This window comes from Salmo trutta, chromosome 3 (genome assembly GCF_901001165.1).
Source record: "Salmo trutta chromosome 3, fSalTru1.1, whole genome shotgun sequence".
NCBI classification, from domain to species: Eukaryota; Metazoa; Chordata; class Actinopteri; order Salmoniformes; family Salmonidae; genus Salmo; species Salmo trutta.
In genome coordinates this window covers 53251189-53267527 of record NC_042959.1, presented here as the reverse complement: position 1 = coordinate 53267527, position 16339 = coordinate 53251189, and the positions used below count along the sequence as shown (strand labels likewise).

Sequence of the window (16339 nt, the reverse complement as noted above, 5' to 3'; positions counted from 1 at the left end):
CAGGAAGTTAAAGCTTGGTCGCAAATGGGTCTTACAAATGGACAATGACCCCAAGTATACTTCCAAAGTTATGGCAAAATGGCCTAAGGACAACAAAGTTAAGGTATTGGAGTGGCCATCACAAAGCCCTGACCTCAATCCTATAGAAAATGTGTGGGCAGAACTGAAAAAGCAAGGAGGCCTAAAAACCTGACTCAGTTACACCAGCTCTGTCAGGAGGAATGGGCCAGAATTCACCCAACTTATTGTGGGAAGCTTGTGGAAGACTACCTGAAACATTTGACCCAGGTTAAACAATTTAAAGGCAATGTTACCAAATACTAATTGAGTGTATGTAAACTTCTGACCCACTGGGAGTGTGATGAAAGAAATAAAAGCTGAAATAAATCATTCTCTCTAATATTATTCTGACATTTCACATGCTTATAAGAAAGTGGTGATCCTAACTGACCTAAGTCAGGGAATTTTTAATAGGATTAAATGTCAGGAATTGTGAAAAACTGAGTTTAAATATATTTGGCTATGGTGTATGTAAACTTCCAACTTCAACTGTACCTCCACTTCTAATCACACACACACACTATCTCTCTCTCTCTCCAACACCTCCATGTTGGCCCTCTGCCACCTCATCCAACTGCAGATGTCTATAATAACTCCCCCCGTGTAGGTGTGTGCTCCACTGTCATCACTCTAAATCACATTTGGAAGCAGACCGCCTTCATAAAAGGACATGTTTGTCTCAATGATTATATACTAGACCTATAGGTTGTTAATTCCCAAGCATAAGTCCTCAATGAGAATACTGTGCAAACAGTACCATCTGCACATTATAGAACAGGTCTTTTCCGATGATGACACTTCAGATGATAGATGCCTTTTATTAATAAGATAAGAAGTGTCCTTAGTTACAACCCAAAACAGATCAGGTCACCACCGATGACAAAGCCACTGTCAACTCTCATTGGCTGTGTTTACACAGGCAGCCCAATTCTGATTTTTTTCTTTCTAATATTTGGTCTTTTGACCAATCACATCTTATCTTTTCACATCAGATCTTTTTCAGAGCCAAATATAGCAATAATGTGCAATTGAAAAGCCACTTATTCTTACATCGGTTCAAAGTACCGCCTTCAACAAGGCAAAAGGAAATGTCCTTTCCAGCTGTGGATTAAGAAGGACAGCTGTCGGTTGGTATGATCATATATCTTCCCTTGAGCTATGCTATTCTGGTGAGAAGACATGCTAAATGTTACAGCATATTAACTAGAACTTCAGAAAGGTATGAATGAAATTAGCAGAACAACATTTTTTTTATCAGAATTGGCCTGCCTGTGTCAACGTGGACATTGAGGCTGACTAAGAGGTAACATAATAGAACCTTTCATGGAAAAGCTCATCAACACCAAGTTATAGTACAATACTGCAGAGAGAGAGTGGCTTGGAGTCATCAGCAGCCAAGCTATAATCATCAGAAGTGTAGCTAAAGCAGCTCTGCTAAACTGCAGCTCCAGTGCATTATGACTCATGCCTGATAAACCCAACTGAAATACAGTGGAACATGCCAGTAATTTCCTGCTGATGTCCAAAAGAGTTTTCTTACTATTAATAAACACACAGTCAAATGTGAATTAAATTGCTGGGAATTTCCACGTATATGATTTATAGTGTTATGGTCCAAATGAATAGCAATTGGCTTCAGATTTACTGTACACGGTGAGGAGATAAGACGCATGGCCATGATTAGTTATGGGGAAAACCATCAATATCCTTTATAGGTAACCGCAGTAATCTTTATCCCTGTTTCTTCACTACCTGGGAAGGCTGACAGTATATATAATTATAAACTGGGTGGTTCGAGCCCTAAATGCTGATTGGCTGACAGCCGGGGTATATCAGACCGTATACCACGGTTATGACAAAACATGTATTTTTACTGCTCTAATTATGTTGGTAACCAGTTTATAATAGCAATAAGGCACCTCGGGGGTTTGTGGTATACGGCCAATATACCACGGCTAAGGGCTGTATCCAGGCACTCTGCGCTGCGTCGCACATAAGAACAGCCTTTAGCTGTTGTATTTTGGCCATATACCACACCCCCTCGTGCCTTATTGCTTAGATATACCTCAAATAGTATCCAATGTATCAAGTTTCTGGTTGAGCCATATTTCCACACCATACTCCCAGCAAAACCTTGGCTTGCCTGGGTCATGTGTGCAGAGCACTGCATGCTGGGCCGTGCCCACTCACTCCTGGCACACGTCTGGTCTGTTTGAAGTGATCCCCACAGGGTCCAGTCAACAAACACCTATGATGGTATCATTCTGTCCACCGTGGTGAAACACATACACACTGAGGAGGATGTGTATCTAGTCAAGTATATTTGATTGGGCAGTATGTTTCTGTTCAACAGGGAGCACATAACCCATAGACACGTTCATAGGTATTACTATCAATACAGGTGTGTAGACCATAATCATTTCCAGTGTACAGTACACATCGAGCGAGAGACCAAATTCACATTCTTGTGTCTCTCTTTTGTGCTTTCTATAATTTCCTCAATACCAGAAAGCTTGTTAGTGAGGGGGTAGCAAACAACATGGAATACAAATAGCTCAACATTTGTTTGTAACAGACTAACTGCAATGGAAATATATGTCCCTCTAGAGACTAAAGATTGAACTAAATGAGGAACCAATGGTCCAAAACTAAAGATCCTATACTGTAGAATGCTCCTGAATGTGTGAAATTAGGTAAATGTGTTTAAATTGGTTCCCCTTTGAGCGGGTGAGGTGCCGCTCTGAAAGACCAGAGGTTAAACCAATACCGTTTCACTTAATCTAATTCTAAGCGAAAGTTGCATGAGTTGCAGTTTTGAGAATACTCTACAACATGATAGACTCGACAGAGTCTGTCTAGGTAATAAAGTCATTGAATTGCCCTTAAGGAATAAGTCTAGGTGGACAATAGAGTGCTCTGTTGAGGTAAGGCAGACAGGGAGAAGGCCTTGGAACTCCCTTGAGGACATACGTACAAGCTCGCACGCACACACACCTTTTTATTTCATGTCAATCTACCACAAACTGCAAAGAAAGGAGAGAAAAGAGTATAATTTTAAAAAAGGAAGTTGTGGAAAATAGGGACGGGTGAGGTGAGGTTATTACAGTAACTTTCAAAATATGATCTACTTAGACAGCTAAGTTATGACTCAGTTCCTTTTTCTCTCTTGCCGTTATTCAGACATCTGCTGCTCTGGTCTGAGCGTCCAGGGGTGGCCTGGGCTGGTCGAAACATCCATCCGTTATTGGCTGCTCTGGTGTAAGCGTCCAGGGGTTGCCTGGACCGATCGAAACACCCATCCATTATTCATGCCTGGTTTTCTGGGCACAAGGACAGAGGTGCAGCGGCCAAGTCATCCCTCAGTGATGATGTATGGGCACGTGAGGTGATAAACTCCCACCAACAGGACATTGGTCAAATGTATTCAGCTTACAGTAGTCTACAACGATGTGGGCGATATACAGTACCCGTCAAAAGTTTGGACACACCTACTCATTCAAGGATTTTCTTTGTTTTTACTATTTTCTACATTGTAGAATAATAGTGAAGACATCAAAGCTATGACGTAACACATTTGGAATCATGTAGTAACCAAAAAAGTGTTAAACAAATCCAAATATATGTTATATTTGAGATTCTTCAAAGTAGCCACCATTTGCCTTGATGATAGCTTTGCACACGCTTGGCATTCTCTCAACCAGCTTCATGAGGTAGTCACCTGGAATGCATTTCAATTAACAGGTGTGCCTTGTTAAAAGTTCATTTGTGGAATTTCTTTCTTTTTTGAATGGTTTGAACCAATCAGTTGTGTTATGACAAGGTAGGGGTGGTATACAGAAGATAGCCCTATTTGGTAAAAGACCAAGTCCATATTATGGCAAGAACAGCTCAAATAAGCAAATAAAAACGACAGTTCATCATTACTTTAACCTCTACAGGATCGGTGTCCGCCCTGTGGGACGCTTGAACTAACGTAGGCTAATGTGATTAGCATGAGCTTGTAAGTAACAAGAACATTTCCCAGGACATAGACATATCTGATATGGGCAGAGAGCTTAAATTCTAGTTAATCTAATGGCACTGTCCAATTTACAGTAGCTATTACAGTGAAAGAATACCATGCTATTGTTTGAGAAGAGTGCAGTTATAAAATTGAAAACGTAATAAATAAACCAATTAGCCACATTTTGGCAGTCTTTATACAACATTTTGAACAGACATGCAATGGTTCATTGAATCAGTCTAACACTTTTCACATACACAGCTGCCATCTAGTGGCCAAAATATAAATTGGGCCTAACCTGGAATATCACATTTTGGCCTTTCTCTTGCATTTCAAAGACAATGGAACAAAACAAAAACACGCATGTTGTTTTCTTTGTATTGTCTTTTACCAGATCGAATATGTTATATTCTCCTACATTAATTTCACATTTCCACAAACTTCAAAGTGTTTACTTTCAAATTGTATCAAGATTATGCATATCCTTGCTTCAGGTCCTGAGCTACAGGCAGTTAGATTTGGGTGTCATTGCAGGCGAAAATTGAAAAAAGGGTCCGATCCTTTAAGACATGAATATCAGTCAATCCAGAAAATTTCAAGAACTTTGAAAGTTTCTTCAAGTGTAGTCGCAAAAACCATCAAGCGCTATGATGAAACCGGCCCTCATGAGGACCGCCACAGGAAAGGAAGACCCAGAGTTACCTCTGCTGCAGACGATGAGTTCATTAGAGTTACTAACCTCAGAAATTGCAGCCAAATAAATGCTTCACAGATTTCAAGTAACAGATACATCTCAACATCAACTGTTCAGAGGAGACTGTGTGAATCAGACCTTCATGATCAAATTGCTGCAAAGAAACCACTACTAAAGGACACCAATAAGAAGAGACTTTCTTAGGCCAAGAAACACGAGCAATGGACATTAGACCGGTTGAAATCTGTCCTCTGGTCTTAGGAGTCCAAATTTGAAATGTTGGTTCCAACCGCCTTGTCTTTGTGAGATGCAGAGTAGGTGAACGGAGGATCTCTACATGTGTGGTTCCCACCGTGAAGCATGGAGGAGGAGGTGTGGGGGTGCTTATTTAGAACTCAAAGGCACACTTAATCAGCATGGCTATCACAGCATTCTGCAGTGTAACGCCATCCAATCTGGTTTGCGCTTAGTGGGATTATCATTTGTTTTTCAACAGGACAATGACCTCCAGGCTGTGTAAGGGCTATTTGACCAAGAAGGAGAGTGATGGAGTGCTGCATCACCAGACCTCAACCCAATTGAGATGGTTTGGGATGAGTTGGACCGCACAGTGAAGGAAAAGCACCCAACAAGTGCTCAGCATATGTGGGAACTCCTTCAAGACTGTTGGGAAAGCATTCCTCATTAAGCTGGTTGAGAGAATGCCAGGAGTGTGCAAAGCTGTCATCAAGGCAACTACTTTGAAGAATCTAAAATCTAAAATATATTTTGATTTGTTTAAGACTTTTTTGGTTACTACATGATTCCATATGTGTTTTTTCTACAATGTAGAAAATAGTGAAATCAAGAAAAACCCTTGAATGAGTAGGTGTGTCCAAACTTTTGACTGGTACTGTACCTAGAAAGAGTCCCAAAGGAAATGCATTTCTTTATTCGATTACATTGTGTCCCTGCTGCCTGAACACTGCACAGGCTGGACACTCCTGGGTTGGGCATTACAGGGTGGAGGTGTACCTGAGAGAGGATGATGAGAGGCTGTTCAGCAGGAGCAGCAAACAGAGAGTAGACAATATCTATTTATTTAGCTGTTCTTTTCTGCCCAGCTCCAATGTCATGTTTGGAGGTGCGTAAACACACTCCTTTCATGGCTCATACAGTAGCTCCACCCACCCAGACAGTATGCATGGTTCTGCAGAGAAAGAGAGAGAGAGGTCCCCTCTGGAAAGGGCGCAGCCCAACATGAGTCACGTCATCACTGCCATCATTCCATGGGTGGAACCTCTCAGTGTGCGTTGTCAACCTGGGCTCACTACAGCAGTTAGCAACACCATGTCAAACAACATCTCATCCCAGCATCCATTTTAGTTCCCTACACTGCTATATGGATATTCGAAGAAAAAAACAGCTGTGGATGCATTCCCAGTGCCTATAATGAAAATGCCATTATAAGCATCTGTGGAAGTTGCCCTTGCTACAGAATAGTTGAATATACAAAATATTGTACTATTTGAGAGGGCTTCTTCATGTCGGTTTTGAGAGGCAACAAGGGAATGCAATGGGTGATATATGCAGAGGGAGACAACTCAATGAGCTTGTTATACCCTTCAATGATGTAACGGTCCATAGGTTTTAACAGTCCAGTACTTGAATTTGATGTTGGTGGTATCCATGTCAAGGGGAACTCCTTTGTACCAGTCCTGCCCACCTTTAAACGGAGGTTCTGATTCTCTAATAGAAGCTATTGGCATTTGATTATACCTACATATGAAATAATAGATATGTAGAGGCTTTTTACAATTTTCATGGTCGTTTCATGACTCATAACAACAATGTTGTAGTCAGTCTACTGTTTCAAATGTAGCAGCAGTTCTAGATGCTAACACAATAATGCCAGGCTTTGAACTGAATTAATGGAAAATCGTGACAATGTGTGCTGGATGTGACAATTGTGAAAGGTTGGAGAGGAAAGTATAAAATGTCCTTGCTGGAGAAAAGGAATCTTACAAAAAGAAAATTGTACACTGCAGTGAAATACCAGAGAGGAGAAGGTAATTTCTCTAACAGAACCCAATAATATACTGCAGGGATTATGGGAGGAAAAGATTATGATGCTGGGGACTGGGGTACTCTCTATGCAGATATCCCCACCACTGCATTCTGTAGAAACTATGGCAAGCTCTCCATTCTCAGTGCTATGCATTGGTTTAATACCATTTGTTGTTGCTGGACTGTTACAAAGTTTGCCAAAGGGAAGTGTTTGAAATTGCTACTACACAGCTACATGGTTTGCTCTGTTGTCCTACTGCGTGCACTGAGGCTATTTGTTTTGCTACCGCTTTACAGTTTGGTTTACAACATTACGTTCCTCTGAGGTAGATACCCCTTATGGCAGATTAAAAGCAAATGTGCTGTCAGTAGAAGACTGATGGTATTGTGCTTTGAGAACTCCGTCGAGAGGCAGAAAAAAAGGCATTGATTATCTCTGTTGTACAGTCAATCTATAAGAGAGTAGAAATGTAAAACACGTAAGTATGTATTTGACCGATGGCCTGTGTTTCTGGGTTGCTAGGTGGTGGTGGAAGTGGACTGTCTAAATTTAGCAGCACCTGCACTGATCAAGTGATCTCAACGATATGTATTGGATAGTGGTGGATGAGAATGAGAATGAGTTGAATGTCTGTGTTGCTGGTCTGTTTTAGGATGTGCTATGATAATGCAGTAAGCCCCAGTGCTCGCAGCCACCAAGGAGTCAAGTTGTAACTTGTGACAAGGCTTACCTTTGAGGACAGTCCAGAGCACACCCTAATCAGCAGAGGTAGCAGGCAGAAAATAACAACACCAAACAGTCCAGCTCCCGTCCCTGTCGTCTGGCTAAATGTGGAGGCTGGAGCTGCTGTCGCATATCCATGATACTCTCCCTCTTCAATGGATAACCTCCATTATATTGTTACTGTACGATTAGACCAACTCTCCCTTAGTATAGCCACCCAGAACTTGATCCAGTGCCCCTTGTGTCTCAATACTTCCCCAGTTTGTCAAGCTTGCTGGTACTTGATTGTACTTCTGTGCCACATCACTGCTCAAGGAGCCCAAACAGCCACTGTATTTAATGAATACTGCCTTTAACGCCACTTTAGAAATGCCTCATCTGGCCTCAACGGGTTGTTGAACAAGCACAAACAACAGAGGGAGTAATATCAAAACCTCAATGAAGACTATGCATTGAAGAGGAATGTATCATCATGGGCATGACTGTAACTGTCGCCAACCTGAACTGCCACGCCATTCTCAGTGTATTCTGTTTTACCCTGTACTCTACAGTACTCACACCTTCCAGAAGTAATCTCTCAAGGTTACACTACAATGAGTATTGCAGCATCAGAAGAGTAGTGAATCAGCCAAGAGACTGACGGAGGAATTACTGCAAGGTTAGAGAAAAACATACATTTATAAACTCAGACAAAAAAGAAACATCCCTTTTTCAGGACCCTGTCTTTCAAATAAAATTCATAAAACTCCAAATAATTTCACAGATCTTCATTGTAAAGGGTTTAAACACTGTTTCCCATGCTTGTTCAATGAACCATAAACAATTAATGAACATGCACCTTTGGAACAGTCGTTAAGACACTAACAGCTTACAGACGGTAGGCAATTATTGTCACAGTTATGAAAACTGAGGACACTAAAGAGGCCTTTCTACTGACTCTGAAAACACCAAAAGAAAGATGCCCAGGGTCCCTGCTCATCTGCGTGAACATTCCTTAGGCATGCTGCAAGGAGGCATGAGGACTGCAGATGTGGCCTGGGCAATAAATTGCTATGTCCGTACTGTGAGACGCCTAAGACAGCGCTACAGGGAGACAGGACAGACAGCTGATCATGTAACAACACCTGCACAGGATCGGTACATCCGAACATCACACCTGCGGGATAGGTACGGGATGGCTGCCGGGTTACACCAGGAACGCACAATCCCTCCATCAGTGCTCAGACTGTAATAGGCTGAGAGAGGCTGGACTGAGGGCTTGTAGGCCTGTTGTAAGGCAGGTCCTCACCAGACATCACCGGCAACAACGTCGCCTATGGGCACAAACCCACCGTCGCTGGACCAGACTGGCAAAAAGTGCTCTTCACTTACGAGTCGCAGTTTTGTCACACCAGGGGTGATGGTCGGATTTGCGTTTATCATCAAAGGAATGAGCGTTACACCGAGGCCTGTACTCTGGAGCGGGATCGATTTGGAGGTGGAGGGTCCATCATGGTCTGGGGCAGTGTGTCACAGCATCATCGGACTGAGCTTGTTGTCATTGCAGGCAATCTCAATGCTGTGCGTTACAGGAAAGATATCATCCTCCCTCATGTGGTACCCTTCCTGCAGGTTCATCCTGACATGACCCTCCAGCATGACAATGCCACCAGCCATACTGCTCGTTCTGTACGTGATTTCCTCCAAGACAGGAATGTCAGTGTTCTGCCATGGCCAGCGAAGAGCCCGGATCTCAATCCCATTGTGCACGTCTGGGACCTGTTGGATCGGAGGGTGAGGGCTAGGGCCATTCCCCCCAGAAATGTCCGGGAACTTGCAGGTGCCTTGGTGGAGGAGTGGGGTAACATCTCACAGCAAGAACTGGCAAATCTGGTGCAGTCCATGAGGAGGAGATGCACTGCAGTACTTAATGCAGCTGGTGGCCACACCAGATACTGACTGTTACTTTTGATTTTGACCCCCACTTTGTTCAGGATCACATTATTCAATTTCTGTTAGTCACATGTCTGTGGAACTTGTTCAGTTTAGGTCTCAGTTGTTAAATCTTGTTATGTTCATACAAATATTTACACATGTTAAGTTTGCTGAAAATAAACGCAGTTGACAGTGAGAGGATGTTTCTTTATTTGCTGAGTTTATATCTGAGTCACCAACAGGCTTTGCAAGCTACAGCAGGATTGATTGACAACAAGCATAACAAATGAAAGGGAGGGTAGTAAATATGGTGTCACTATTTGGCAATCACTGTATTCCAATCACAAAGCATCTTCCAATCACATATTGATCTTAATAAATAGTGTGTTAACCAAATAAACATGTGTAGGCTATCATTCTATTGGTAAAGGCCATATTGTAGTTAATCCTATCCAAGGTGAGAACACATGAACATTGTTACAACATTCTATGGCTATAGCCGAGTAAACAAAATGTAACAGTGATTGCGAATAAAGGATTGTTAAAGAGATAGGTGTCAATTGTTGTAAAATCATTTTACAATCAGATCGAATATTTTTCCCAGAAAGCCCTTTCTATCAGGCCAACATGTCAATCAGTAACCGTAGCCTATCCATTCATAGACGCTGGGACAACCGACAACTCGACGTTGCCTTCAAAAATCGACTATATGGGGTTATGTGTCATGTTTTTTAATGGCAAGGTCATTGTAGCAGAACTAACGCCACACTGCAATGGCATAGAAAAAAATAAAATAAGATTTCGTCAATTCGTTTAGTTCTAAGCAAGATTCGTTCATCTTCAGGTTCACAGAGCGCAAGGTCATTTATCGCGTTCTACGCGTAATGAATAGGTCGCAGCAGTTTATGCCGCTTCTTTTAAAATTCAAAATAAACAGTCTACATATAGCTTATGTTAAAAACATTCACTGATGCTCAACAGTGTGTGTAGCCTATACCTTATGGTTCAGGGTGAATATATCCAACCATTAAATCAAATGCAAGTAGTCCAGACTGGTGAAGGGGCGAGGCGAAGATGAGAGTAATTATGTAAATCAACGCCACTTAACCATAAACAAAACTATGGAAGAGTCTTCACCACTATACGTACACGTACTGTAGCCTATATTTATCCAGGTTATGTCATGCTTGAGAAGAACTCAGTTTTCAATAGTAATAATGGCTAAGATGTGATAGCGCAGGGATGGAGCTGGGGTGCAGGTTTACATTATTACGCACGAGACCACCGAGACAAATTTGGTGGCTTTAGACAAATTTGGTGGCTTTAGAAATGCTATTCGTTCTTCGGAGATATGTTGTTTTTGTTGTAGAAACAGATTTGTATCACTTGTATTTTACTCACAGACGTTAACTTCTCCACTGGCTCTTTCACTAACAGGCTATTATGGGATGGGGTGGGGGTCATTTTCTATCGGTTGTGCGTTCTTGCTATCGCTCAAAATAACATCCGGAGCTCGGCGCGGACAGCCGTGGGAAACTATTGACTAGGCTATTTAACACAATTATTGCAATACTACCCTAAATGCTCTTGATAAACATCGACTATGACGAAATAAGCGGGAAATAAATGTAACCAAGACTTATAATCGTCCTTACCTTTGGTAGAAAAGGTTGGCGTTTTTCCACTTGACCTTAACTGTATTTATTTCTTAAGGTTGTCACCGTGTTCAAAAAAATATAAAGGTGTTAAATCCGGTCTATGAAAATTGTTCTGTGGTCACGTACCCAGTTTAGAATACAACCTAACCCTGTTATGTGCACAAGGCTGACGTGGTACGACAGCGCTACCCTACCACACAGCATCCTTCTTGGAGCATCCCCCTCCTCTCGTGCATCCCCCTCCTCTCGAGCATCCATCCCTCTCCTCTCGCGTACCCCATTCTCTTCAGAGAGGGGTTCCTCTTTTGCTTCAGTGTGGACGTTAGAATGTCAATGGAGCCGTATGCCGTTTGTGACGCGTCATTCATTAATTCTTCCAACAACGGAAGCATTTGAAGACATATTATGATATAATGTATCTTAAGGGGATTTTCGTTTTTATAGACGCTATAGATTTCTTCCCAAACTGATATGGATTCGACTTAGATTTTCGCCATACTCACCAAATTGTTGGTGCAAGGATCTGTGCACGAGTTGTCTCTGCCTACACGTGCTGTAGCTCGTGGCTATAATTGGCCATGAAAAATGATACTGTTTGATATTGATTTGGATGACTCAAGTGTTGTTTTGAATTAAAGCAGCACTGGCTTGAATTTAAATGTGTACATCTTGTGTAGAACTTTACTTTTAGGTATTTATTTTGGGTATCATCATGAATACTCATTAGGCTATCAGTATCAACTTTAAATTAATACATGTGCAATAAAAGACTGATAAATCATTTGGGAGAAGTAAAAGGTGTGACATATTTTCAGGAAAGTTATTGCTGTAAATTCATCTGTTGAACTGAGATGGAGAAACCTTACCACTGTCTGTGCAAACCATAAATTGTAACACCAAAATAGACTAACATACACTACCAAACTGTACACTGCACCATACATCTAACACTGATAGGCCTACCTGTTGCCATGCCAACTGCAAACCCTCTCCATCATGATCTCATCAAACCAGATGAGTCCCTGGCCTTTAGCTTCAGGCCTTACTATAGTTGCCAGCCACAGTCTATTTCAGAGATGGCCAGCTGCCAGCTGCCAGGACAGGTCCTACAGGCTGGTATCTATTGACCACAACAGTCCTACTCCTATCTTTTCCCCAATCTCTGCCCTGATTCCACATTAGATAAGCCTATACCCTTTAATTCACAAAAAGTGAGAAGAGTGATTGATTGAAGCTGTCAAAATGACAGGTCACATGACCATGATGTTGATGGGAACAGGACATCAGGATATCCCATTGTACTCCTAACCTCTGATGCTCTGTACTCAGTCCCAGTGGGATGCTCAGTGAATGCCTGGCATTATGTTAGAATAGCTATATGGCTTCTCTTACACTCTTCCCCCTACCCTGGCTAACATATGTGAGGAGTACAGTGCAACGCATCACTGTCTTCCAATCATTTCCAACACGGTTTGTTGGTGAGAGATCTGATTGGTCAGGGTCAAAAGTCGACAGATTAAAGCTGCCTTGTTATTTAATCAGCATTGATGTGAGGGATCTGCATTAGAGTTCCAAGTGACTTCTCACTCGTAGCATGATCCAACTTGGAAGCATACTTGAAAAGCATACAATTAAGGTCAGAACAGAAGTCAGGAAATGGAACTCTCAGGGTGCTGTGATACCATCCCAGAATTCATTAGGGAGGCCATGCTGGTTTTAATGAAACACATTAAAAGATATTTGGGGAAGATGTGGTGCCTATTGCTACAGTAAACAAGACATGTTTCTATAAGGTTTTTATATGATTTTCATGTTGTGAAATTGCATGTTAACAATACTGTAATGAAAAGTGACCAAAATCGTATTTCCGTTACTATCTATAATACTTTAACTAAATTCATATTAATATAATACCATAATCCCTATAATCACTGTATCAATGGAACCCTGAGTAAAATGATAATCCTGTATTGCAGTAGGTGCTTATAATGCCATACTGTATCTCACCTAGACATAATTTCCACAGATGGTCCAGACTCCAGTGGAGGGAGGAGGAGCAACACCTATCCATGCATCACCCTCAGAGGAACCAGAGGAACAGCTGCACAAATTGCCCCTAAACCAGTCAGCAGATGGCTGGTGTGAGATCCACATAACTAACAGAAAAGATTACAATCTTAGCAAACAAATGTGCTTGAAAGTAAACTGCCCAGACTAGCTAGCATTTCATGTGGCCTACATGATGTGGCCTACATTCATGTGGCCTTCATGATCTTCAGTGCTATTTGCAGATATTTGACTATTATTTGCCAGTTATTACATTTAATTTAAAAAAAATATATAGGACTGCATCATATCTTTGTACAATAACAAAAGTGAGCCTAGCCAGTGCTGGTTTACCAAGAACACCTAGTTTAATTACAAAGAGATCCAATTTCCTGAGCACAATAGTAGCATCATGGGCCAATATTACGATGCATTTCCTTCCCTGCCTTCTAATTTCATACTTTATTATACAAATATAAGACAAATAATAGAACACTTGCATTGGAACCACTCTTTTTTTCAAACATAAAGTTAAAACCATTGACTGACTATATAACTAAAAACGTATTGATTGTAGCACGTTAAAACTCAGTGGGACAGTGTCTAGTCAAAGAATGCACAGGTATGTATCGCCACCCTGTGGCTACCTTGTGAAGTTATGCCTTCATGTAGCGATTGCCGCATCCTAATGACCTGATATTCCACATGAACACATGGCCCATAAATAAAAAAAACCTATGCGCGTTTAGAGTCAGAGCATTAAATGAACGTATTGCTATATGTCGAAACGCCAAGTGTAACCTATAGACTTTTCATGTATGATAATAAATAACGTAAACGTCAATATCAACTGTTTTCAGCGTTTTGGTCAAATCCAGTCTACGTCATGTGCGCTTTTAATCTACCCTGATTACTCCAGCTGCTCTACTTCGTATTCCGTTTCTGTTCGCGTGCCGTGAATACCTCGTGTCAATGTAACCTACTATAGTTAGAGGAACAATCGAAAGCAATTGCCATTGTAACGTTATTCATTTTCTCTCGACTGGAACTGGTACAGCGATACTGCTTTGTTATGCATTTTTGATTTGCCTAATTTCCATATTTAGATAGGGTGGTTTTAAAGACAACAGAGAGTGTAACATATGAAATAAGAGCGACACATAGAGGATGTGCCCCAGAAACCAGGTCGATGAAATATTGGCACTACCATGAGAGGAAACGGTATGGATCTTTTGTGGAGAATCTTAGCGGCTCTGAGCTTCGATTGTTTTAAGGATTCGGCGTCTTCACAGAGGTGAGTGTGAGAATATTCCATCACATTTTCCCACGCGCAATGACCATAATTGTTTAATATTGTATGATATCGCACAGTTTTTATGCCATTCTATATTAAACTGAACAAAATGTACAGGAAACATGCAACAATGTCAAAGATTTTACTGTTTTACAATTCATATAAGTATATCAGTCAATTGAAATAAATTATGTCCTAATCTATGGATTTCACGACTGGGAATACAGATATGCATCTGTTGTGGACAGATGCCTTAAAAAAGGTAGGGGCGTGGATCAGAACCAGTCAGCATCTGGTGTGACCATCAGTCGCATAAAGTTGATCAGGCTGTTGATTGTGAAATGTTGTCTCACTCCTCTTCAATGGCTGTGCGAAGTTGCTGGATATTGGTGGGAACTGGAACACGCTGTCATGCTCAATGGGTGTCATGTTTGGTGAGTATGCAGGGCCATGGAAGAACTGGGACATTTTCAGCTTCCAGGAATTGTGTACAGATCCCTGCAACATGGGGCCATACATTACCATGGTGAAACATGAGGTGATGGTGGCGGATGAATGGTACGACAATGGGCTTCAGGATCTAGTCAAGGTATCTTTGTGTAATTCAAATGGCTATCGATCAAATTCAATTGCGTTTGTTGTCCGTAGTTTATGCCTGCCAATCCCTATCGCCACCATGGAGCACTCTGTTCTCAACATTGATATCAGCAAACCGCTTGCCCACACAACGCCATACACGCTGTCTGCCATCTTCCCGGTACATTTGAAACCGGGATTAATCGGTGAAGAGCACACTTCTCCAGCGTGCCAGTGGCCATCGATGGTGAGCATTTGCCCACTAAAGTCGCTTACGATATCAAACTGCAGTCAGATCAAGACCCTGGTGAGGACGACGAGCATGTAGATGAGCTTCCTTGAGACAGTTTCTGACAGTTTGTGGATAAATTCTTCGGTTGTGCAAACCCACAGTTTCATCAGCTTTCTGGGTGGCTAGTCTCAGACGATCCCGCAGGTGAATAAACCGGATGTGGAGGTCCTGGGCTGGCGTGGTGATAAGTGGTCTGCGGTTGTGAGGCCGGTTGGACGTAATGCCAAATTCTAAAACGACGTTGGATGCAGCTTATGGTAGAGAAATGAACATTCAATTATCTGGAACAGCTCTGGTGAACATTCCTGCAGTCAGCATGCCAATTGTACGCTCCCTCAACTTGAGACATCTGTGGCATTGAGTTGTGTGACAAAACTGCACATTTTAGTGGCCTTTTGTCCCCAGCACAAGGTGCACCTGTGTACTGATCATGCTGTTTAATTGGCTTCTTGATATGCCACCCCTGTCAGGTGGATGGATTATCTTGGCAAAGGATAAATGCTCACTAACAGGGATCTAAACAAAGTTGTGCACAAAATTGGAGAGAACTTTTTGTGCGTATGGAATATTTCTGGGATCTTTTTATTTCAGCTCATGAAACATGGGACCAACACCTTACATGTTGCGTTTTACATTTTGTTTGGTATATTATGGAGTCAGAGCCGAAGTGTCAATATCACAGTAAATAATATTTCATTTCAGTTTTAAGACTAGATTAATAGCATATGGGACAATCTATTTGATCCCCCCTCTAGAAGAGTTTGTAAAATGTAACAATATATTTACTATGAAGAAATAATCCATCCTTTAGTTGTTATGACAAAGGTTTGCCTCCATTCTCCAACATTGTCTTCATGAGACAAATTATGAGAGGGATGAAATAATGTGTTACATGACCACAAATGTAGCCAGAAATGTATCGGACTTTGTTGGAAACCCTTTGTTAAACCAAAGCATATCATACACTATATATCTTACTGAAAATGCAATGATATCTGCATGTATGATATGTTTTCTATTCAGGTTGCTGAA

At 41.5% G+C, this 16339-nt stretch overlaps 1 protein-coding gene across 1 annotated transcript in view; it reads right to left on the bottom strand.

Moving 5' to 3' along the window:
* The window catches only part of LOC115178475 (synaptic vesicle glycoprotein 2A-like), a 53784-nt gene extending 42341 nt beyond the window's left edge, over positions 1 to 11443 (bottom strand). The window contains exon 1 of the mRNA XM_029739684.1: positions 11097 to 11443. The gene's annotated coding sequence lies outside the window, so the exon portion shown is untranslated. The remainder of the gene's footprint in view (positions 1 to 11096) is intronic.
* Between the last annotated feature and the right edge of the window lie 4896 nt (positions 11444 to 16339).